Genomic DNA, 9,018 nt, shown 5'->3' on the forward strand with positions numbered 1-9,018 from the left:
ACATAAACCCCAGAAGAGTCCTCGACCTGTCGTGCTTAATGAACATTCTCAGTGAACTTCACCTTCCTCTCTGTAGTCTCCTCTGATCCCATAATGCTGCCCAACTTGTTTTGCCTACAAAGGAAGGCCAGAGCAGGGCCTGGAAGAGTTTGGACCAATTTTTCACCCAGCAGCAACAGGACTATGTGCTGATTCTGCCACATTTGCTATTGCTTCAATCTCAGTGCCCTCAGAAGACCAAACCCCGTAGGCTTTGCACAGCCAATCTTCCCTGACTCAACAGGAACGCCATCCAAATCTCAACGCTGGCGTGCACCGTGCATCTATCTGCAAGAACGGGATCTCTGCTCGCAGCCTCATGCGGGCCGCCTGGCCGGCAGTCAAAGTACGGGGGAGGACAGGCTAAGTGTTTGTTTACGCCCTCCACAGCTGATGGGTGGGAAGGGAGCTGGGAGGGACCGAGTAGGCAAAGATGGGGTGCACATCCTTAACTACCACTTTCAGAGCAGCTGAATCAGCATCGGGTGGATGGCTATTTACTGCTGACACGGACCTGCAATAAATCACTACCTTCTGGAGCAACGGGGAAGTTGCAGGGGTGAGTGAGTCATCCTCCACCCTGACGCCATTCCAGGAGCAGAGCCATGTACATCCCCTGGCTTTGGGCTGTGCCTGTGGCCCAAAAATAGCTTTTAAGCCAAATCCTGCAGTCATCATTCAAAGCTGAAATGCTTTATTTACACTCAGCAAGAATTCATGTATGTTTTTGACACTGCTAAAGAGTAACCGGTGCTTAAATTATTTGCTTAACAAAGAGGTACATTTAACTACAAGAGTTACACCAAGTATGCAATATTTTCTGACCCACATAGAAGCTAATAATTTGCATTTAATGGAACCACTTGGCATAGACAACCCATCTTAATGGCCAACAACACGCTGTACAAAAAATTAATAATTGAAAAGCAGTTGTCAGCACTGTTATTTGTGTTACAGGTAACTCACAAACCTCGTTAAATTGTAGTATTAAATTTCTAATGACCTTCTGGAAAGCCTTTCACTTCAAGAATCTTTTTTTAAGGAATGAGCTTGCAGAATGTCAAGCAATTGCAAAGGAAGTACATGACAGCTACCTGGAATCTGTGGGAGAGGCCAGGCAAAACCCCCTGTCATAATGATGTCAGCCTGATCCCCCTTTGGCTGAGGAAGTGACTTTGACTTCATGAACCCCTCCTCTCTCCAGCCAGTCACTTAAAGGGGCTTCTCACAAATTTCTGCTCTACTGCCAGATTAATCCAGTCTCCACACATCTAAGAAGCTCCAGCTATTCTTCTCTCAAATCATTGGCTTTTAAACCGTTTCTGTCACAGCACCCAAGCAGTTGCTGTGGATGAAAAAAGGCTCAGAGACTAGTAAAGAAGTGTGAAGGCAAACAAAAATTATATCACAAAGCTGTGGATTTTGATAGCCTTGGGGAAATTAGGTTCCTTGAATCCCACTGCAACGCAGTGAAGAGTCAAGTGCATAATTCTCCATTATGCTTGTAAAAATCTCCAAATAAATGTACAACTAAATGTAGCTTCATAAAGCTAAGCATTTATTATTCTCCTAAATGCTGTTACTAAGCCTGAGGCCTCTTATTCCTTTTTTTTTGGGGGGGTGGTTTTGTGTTGGTTTTTTTTTTTAAGGAAATAGTCTCACTCTTACCAAAATGTACAAAGATGCAGAATGCTAGTTATAGGAAAATCCACCTCAGTCAGCTCCTGTTGTTGGGGAAGAACAACAAACAAACCCTATATTCTGAGTTGACAATCATCAGGATCTGCCCATTAGTGTTGCGTCACTTTTCGCTGGTCTGTCACACTGATGGAGTCTGTCTGTTTGTGTTGGGGATGACAGTCACTCCTCGCTGCTGACGTCTTTGCTCAGGGCTGTGCCACGGTCTCCAGTACACAATCTGCTCCAGAACATGCAGACTGGCTGTTGCCATTTCAAAAGCTTTCCTGGCGTATTTCTACAGACTGAAACAGGAAGATTTGGGGCAGCTAGGGGCCGATTTATCTCTACGTGAACGCCTGTGGGTGTAATTTGTGCAGCTCTTCCAAACAAAACATTTTCACTGTAATAACAAAGGCAAACTACCTCAAATGCAATTTGTTTGGTGGTTAATTAGTATCCTCCACTGCAAGGTCTGAGACAAAAGAAAGAAACGCTCCCCTCCTCCCACAAGCATCAAGACTTTTTACTCTCAAAGATATACCTTATCAGACATGACCGAAGCAGAACAGATACAGCTTCCTCTTACTATTTTTTTAATACAGAGGGAAAACAACAGAAATTATCTCAGAAGCTTGTTCATTGGGAGGTTCTGATTTTCATTTCAGTAGGACTGTCCAGACACTTTTAATTGTAGGCTCCCTCACCTGAAAACTAGGTAGTAATTATAAAACATCAATCATAAGAAAAAAGAACTATGTCTGTAAGAACTTTGAGGGGTAAAAATAACAGAGATAGTATTAGAAAACCCTGATTGGCTTTTTTTCACCCACTAATAAAACAAGTTCCTGAAGTACTCATATGAGTTTTTCCTCTATGCATTTCTGCAGTGGATGAAGGGAAGAACCGCCAGATCTGCTCCTCTTGATTCAGTCTGGCTTATTCAGCAGCTTGGGTTCTGCTATTTCAGATTCCTGCAAAAATCAAGGCTAGGAAGAGAAAGCTGAGCCTCTGGGTATCCAGCAGACCACAGCTACTGTGCGTACATAACAAGCACGAATGCACTGGAAGAAAAGGAACAGTAGTACCCTGTGCTTCAGCATCACATGGCTGACCACAATCAGCAGCCCAAAACACATCTTTGAACACCCTACTTCAGAGAACAGACCAATGCTGAAGGCAGCTTCCCAGGGATGGGGTGCTGGGTAAATCCATCTGCAACAAAAGACCAAACTCCTGAACATTTTGTCAGTACATTTAGTGCACATCAGCTGCATTCCCTCTAAGATGCAGCTGAGAGGAGCAGGCCTGAAGACAAAATTAGGCAGCAGGATCCAAACTGGGTATTGTCAGAACAGAGAAATATCTTAGTCACCCCTCAAAGTTGAAGCCGAAATGGGCTTACACCCTATTACCAGCCCTTAAAAAGACAGCTTTTGTTTTGTTTTACCAGCCGATTCTTCCCTCAGACTGTTTTCTAGTGGAGATGTGCAAATACCTGATACTCAGAACTTTACTAAATAGCAATTCAAAAGGAATTCTCCAAATAGAAAGGTGAACTTCAACAAGCCTGTTTCCCCAGGAATGGCACAACAGCATCTAGAAACCTGCAAAGTTCACAGAAAATGCTGCTGCCACCATAAGAAAGGGGAACAATTTGTTCCTTCCTCTGTGTCTTCCTGCTAAAACAATCTCCCTGCCCAATATCCTAAATTGCACGTGCTCCACAGATCTAATTAGCCATGACTCTAAAATGCAGAGGTCTGTCTGCCAAACACGCATAATCACATTAAAGTCGTTTTGCTTTTATTAATAAAAACTTGGGATGGGATGAGATAAAAATCCCAAGTGAAAAGTCTAAAAGGTAAGTCCTTTCTCCTCACTGAATAAAGAGCCGTCTTTGTGTGTATAAACTCCTTGATTGGGCAACTTGGATAAACTTTTCCTTGTTTATTATAAAAGCTCAAGTTCACAAAGGTCCTTTTATGTACTGATGTATAAAATGATTCCAGCTACATATCGTTTCACGGACTCAAAGGGGTGAGGCTATGGTATTTATAGATATGTTCAGGGTTAGAATTTTGGTTAGCAACAACACAGTTAGGGCCTCAACGCCAAACACACACTTTTGGGAAAATGCCCACCTGCATATATAGATCCAGGAAAATTTTTTCTCTTAAATACACAGTTCAAGTGAACTTTCTTTTTATCTTTTTCCAAATTTGATAGATAAAGTCTATTACTTAGAGAGAGAAAGAGAGAAGAAAAACAAACTGAGGCCACTTCCACAGTAAGAGTAAAGATGCTTTCAGACATCTTCACTGGTTTGGGGTTTTTTTTATTAGCAATAGCACTCCACTCTCAAAAGTGGGGCCTCAGTTTTACTAAGCACATGCCACACATTAAGAGATGAACAACTCAAAACACAAATAGATAGACAGTGCTCCACAAAAGAGAAAGAATGGTTTCCCCTGATTCAGATAACAAATTAAGAGTTCATAATGGTTTTAAAAATCTATCTCCAAGTCTCTAACACAGATAGCTGCTGTTCAGAACTGGACCAATACTCCAGCTAAATCACTCGGCAGTGGCTCCTCTTCACTACTGAATTACCTTCCTTTGAAGCAAGCAACAGCAAACACACAGGCAAAGGATACTGTTGGATTAATACTCTGTTGCAGAGATCTTATCCATATGTATGTACTGTTGTTCTGTATAGCATCATTATGTAAGTGTCTCTATTTTTAAAACACACAGAACATGTTTGTCTGGTCACTCTCTACTATTATCCCACCTGTAAACCAGTAAGCTGAAATTCCACCCACTTCAATCATAAATTTACAGACAAGGTGGAATAACAGTAGAAATGACAAGATGAAGATTTTCTGTTTGCTTTACAAACATGAAAATTGTAATAATTTTTATCAATAGGAATTCAGAAGCTGCCATAAAAAATAAATTATCAACCTTTGGAGGGCTTCTTTCAATACACCAAATACAACTGCCATTACCACCAACACCAAAGTCTAGTACAACAACTCTGATCCAGATGGACCCTGTAACCCATACAGACTCCTGAACCACCAGCAAAAAAGCAAATACTGCAGGTCAATTCACAGTCAGAAGATCCTTGCCACATGAAGGAAAAGAGGAATTTAAAATCACAACTTTTTAACACCCACCCGTTTCTGAAATGGTCCAGGATGGCATGTCAAAAGCCAACCTGGACCAATTCAGGAACCAAGTCAGTATTTTTACTGAGTGATGCTGCACTTAATGGAATCTGTATTTCTTAACCTCAAATTCTGGTCCCCGCATCCTTCCACATCCTTCCACATCCCCTAAGATGTTGCACCAGATACCTTGTAAAGATTTACTTTGGCAAGAACTTCAAACAACACTGTTTAAGTCACTCTTCAGCATACAGCAATTCTTCCGTCATCCAAGTTGTTCTGAATCAAGACTTACTGCAATCTATGTGCAGGATGTATAGCTGCAGAAATTCTATTACTTCCTGCATTTAAACACTTTTTTTTGCATGTAATCACTTAAATGCGACAGCTATAATGGAACGTATCTATGAAAGACGACTATAAATGGGGCTGTGAGCATACCTTACTGCAAACGTATAGCAGTTATCTTTATATACATTTTAAAACCTGTTAACATCCACATACATAGTGCTTTCCTGTATAAAAATCTAAAACCAAAGATATTCTTCCAGAATTCAGATAAAATCACAGGGCAGGCACTTCAAATGTCAAGCCAGAAAACAAATAAAATCCTTTTCAGAGTGCATAGTTATACCAGAAGTTCACCAACATAGGATGTTGTGAACACTAACGCCATAAAGTTTTTCAAAACAAATCAGACATTTTTCAAGTAAGACAATCCATCAGCAGCTATTAAACACAACAGCCTCAATGGAACTGCCAGCCCAAAGATTTCCTGGAGCAATGACTGCTGGAAGGGTTTACCAGGAGGGTAACTCTGGAGTTACAGTTCTCCTACGCACCTGTAAGCAGCCCCATCAGAAAAGATACTGAGCTACACAGACCTCTAGTCTGACCAAGACTAACTGCTCTTTTTCAGTTCACAAAATTGAAGACAAGATACCAACCAGATAATAAATCAGAGCTGAAGTAGACTAGTACCAGTAAAAGACATAGTCTTAAAATTACTGATTGCATATCACATTCCACACTGCCTCCTCTCTGAACATCCTACAGTAATACAGCTTTAACAATATCACCTATTCTCAAATGTACCTCTTTAGATTCCAGTATACCCAAAACATGCTTGTGTACATTTAGGCACAAATATGTTACATAGCACAAAGATCAGCCAGTAGCATAGTGATACATATTTGCAAGTGCCTGTGAAATTCCTTTGCAATTAGATGCCTGGTAATATAGAATGAAACACAGTCAGCAAGGAAATAAGTAATAATAATAATTTAAAAAACCCTTTCCAGAGTATTTTTGGATGTGTGTTGAGAACATAGTCCTGTTCCATTATCTTCTGCTGAAGGATGGAGGAGCAGCATCCTCAAAGGGTACCTTACCTTTCCCTGAATGAGATGAAGGTTGGAAAGGCTCAGGCTCCACACCAACACAAAGGCCTCTGGAAAACTGACAGTCAGGAGTCAGTTATTCCTCCTTTCTCCCCAAACACCTGACACCATTGCATACTGTAATAACAGCTGGCATATTTCATGCCACGGTAATTTTAAAGCCAGGTCCACTTCCTGAGCACCAGAGGCCACACGAGATCACTGTGCTGCAAACACAGAGTGCAGGCCGAGCAGAGCACTGCACACACAGACACAAGGAGAGGTCCCTACCATAATGCCGATAAATGCCTCCCTCTCCTCCCTTCGCTCCAGCTGCTCCCCCCACATCCCAGGCTTCCACCTTTCCCTTTCTGCACCAGCTTTTTTTTGTCTCTCCCGGCAAGGTCTCACCCCTGATACAGCAGCGATGCCTGAACCAACCTTTACCACGCAGAGTGCACATCATCGCCTCCTCTCTGAGTGGATTCAGGCAGACAAGCCTTAAAAATCTCTCCTGCAGCAATGCTGCTTCCACGACAACAAGAAGAAATAGCCAACTAATAATGAACCAGCTGAGGGGCTGCCAGCTTCAGGAGACGTGTCTGGAATTACATTTTTTTTTATTTAAAAAGCTTCCAGTTGAGCCTTGGTCATCTTCCTAGACCCAACACCTGCACTGCAATTAGCCCAGAACCTGCACAGCACCCCAGGCACGATCAGGCTGTGCATAAAGATATCTGCCTTTGCTTGTCAACTAAACGAATCTGAAATTTGCCCATGCATGCAGGCAGCACCTAACGTACTGCAGAAGCTCCTGGAGTACAGACAATCAACAGTAAGTGCTTCACAATCTCAAGAAGTTTACCAAAAACTTATTTACCATGTTACTATGTCCACTCATTTTGGTTTTGTCCAATATTTGCAACACACTAACTGCAGCACAGCACTCTGATGTAAGCAGTCGCCCTGATCCATGATGTAATATATACATCTCATTTGTTTACCCAAAGTTGAATGATCATTTCAACCTTTGTTAATCTGATTGCACAACAAACTACAGCAGCCTTAAATAACCAAGATGCGCTCTCCAGCACAGATTAGTTGAAATCACTCATTGCAGTACCCCGCTGCTTTTAAAAAACAAAATGAAACAGATAATAGAAAAAGAAGAAAATAAAAGCACCTGGCCACTGCCTTCACTAGCATACAAGACATATCGCAGCATGCAGATGCAACATAGCAACTTCACACCTGGTGTGGGCTGCAAGCGCAAAGTAAAGCGAAACTGAACAATATTGCACAATTAAAGCACATTCTGCTAGATCTTATTCACAGCTCCAGCGCAGGCTATTAAGCAAACTATACAGCATGGATTTTCAAATCAAGTAGTTGCACGTATATAAACAAAGGGCATAATTTACATGGCAGATCACATAAAAGCTTACCTACCACATGACGTCACACCCATAAATTATAACTTAAAGTACTGGTGCCAAACTACTCCTGTCCTCCCACCCCCAAATGAACATGATTAATATCAAACACTACTCATCCATGCCTGCGCCTCTTGGAAATAAACACACATGAAGTACCTCGCAAGACAGAGTAGTATTTAAAGATTCTTCAGACAATGAGAAGATTCATAATTACTATTGTACTGCATCATCACAAAGTCTTAAAACAAATGGAAGCTGCCTCATCATACAACAGTTAATATAAGGTTAAATGACATCAGGCAGTATTGGTGCACTCCACTTATGCCAAAGGGCAAACACCTCCAGCCCCCATACACAGATCTTCAGAAACATGTAGCCTTACAGCTATTAACAAACAGCAAGTTAGAGAAGCAAAACCAAAACACATATATTTCTTTGAGCACAATCAGGACCAGAATTCTTCCACGGAAACCAAAACAACCAGGGCATGGGGAAGGTGAAGAGCAGGTGAACGGGCAAGCAAATAAGGTGAGGAACGTGTTTTGGCATCCCTCAGTTTTAGTTCTCCAGTCCACAATCAGCTCACCAGAAATCAAGAGGCAGTATCAGGGGCTAATACAACACGCCTATTGAACACAGCTGGCTTTCTACAGCTCACAACAAAATTCATCCTCCTGACTGATACCCATGGCAGCAGCCTCATCGCAGAAGTTACAGACAAGGCAGGCATCATCGAACGACTCTCTTAACCAACACATATCTGAATACCTTGGTAAGGGAAAGCAAACCAAGCGTCTCTGCCCCAGGTACAAATATCTGCTCCTCCAAGTCCATTAGGCACCCACGAATCCGTAATGATTCTCCCAGTGCCCCTAGGATCTGTCTGTGCCGGGGGACTACCTACACAGTAGGCCCAGCACCAGGAACGAAAGAGGCTCCACCGAGTCTGTCCATGCCAGCTGGGTCTGTGCCATCTCCATCACGTTCAGCCCGCACCGAATTCACCATTTCTGCGTGTTATTACGAATCTGACATCACAGCAGTGCAAGCACAGTCTGACATCTACAGTAAACTCGGTGATGGTGTAAGTGTCGCCTGTCTTACAGGCATATGGTGTTGCAATACGCTTGCTGCTGAACCTTTGAAAGAGAAGATACAGATACATATAAAATCTGCTACAGAAAGCCTCGCAGGGACTTGTTTCTTCTCCCGTGTGAGGCCGGCAGACCTGCAGCGAGCTTCGACCCTCCTGCGAACGGAGGGAAATGCAGCAAGAGACATTTCCACCACCCCCCCGCCACCCTTCCCCGCCCC

At 42.5% G+C, this 9,018-nt stretch overlaps 1 protein-coding gene across 1 annotated transcript in view; it reads right to left on the reverse strand.

The window, feature by feature from the left end:
- Positions 1-8,748, reverse strand: part of C8H1orf21 (chromosome 8 C1orf21 homolog) — a 124,067-nt gene extending 115,319 nt beyond the window's left edge. Inside the window, exon 1 of the mRNA XM_026854344.1 lies at positions 8,609-8,748. The gene's annotated coding sequence lies outside the window, so the exon portion shown is untranslated. The remainder of the gene's footprint in view (positions 1-8,608) is intronic.
- Between the last annotated feature and the right edge of the window lie 270 nt (positions 8,749-9,018).

Source organism: Athene cunicularia, assembly GCF_003259725.1.
Source record: "Athene cunicularia isolate RWA chromosome 8 unlocalized genomic scaffold, athCun1 chr8_part1, whole genome shotgun sequence".
NCBI lineage: Eukaryota > Metazoa > Chordata > Aves > Strigiformes > Strigidae > Athene > Athene cunicularia.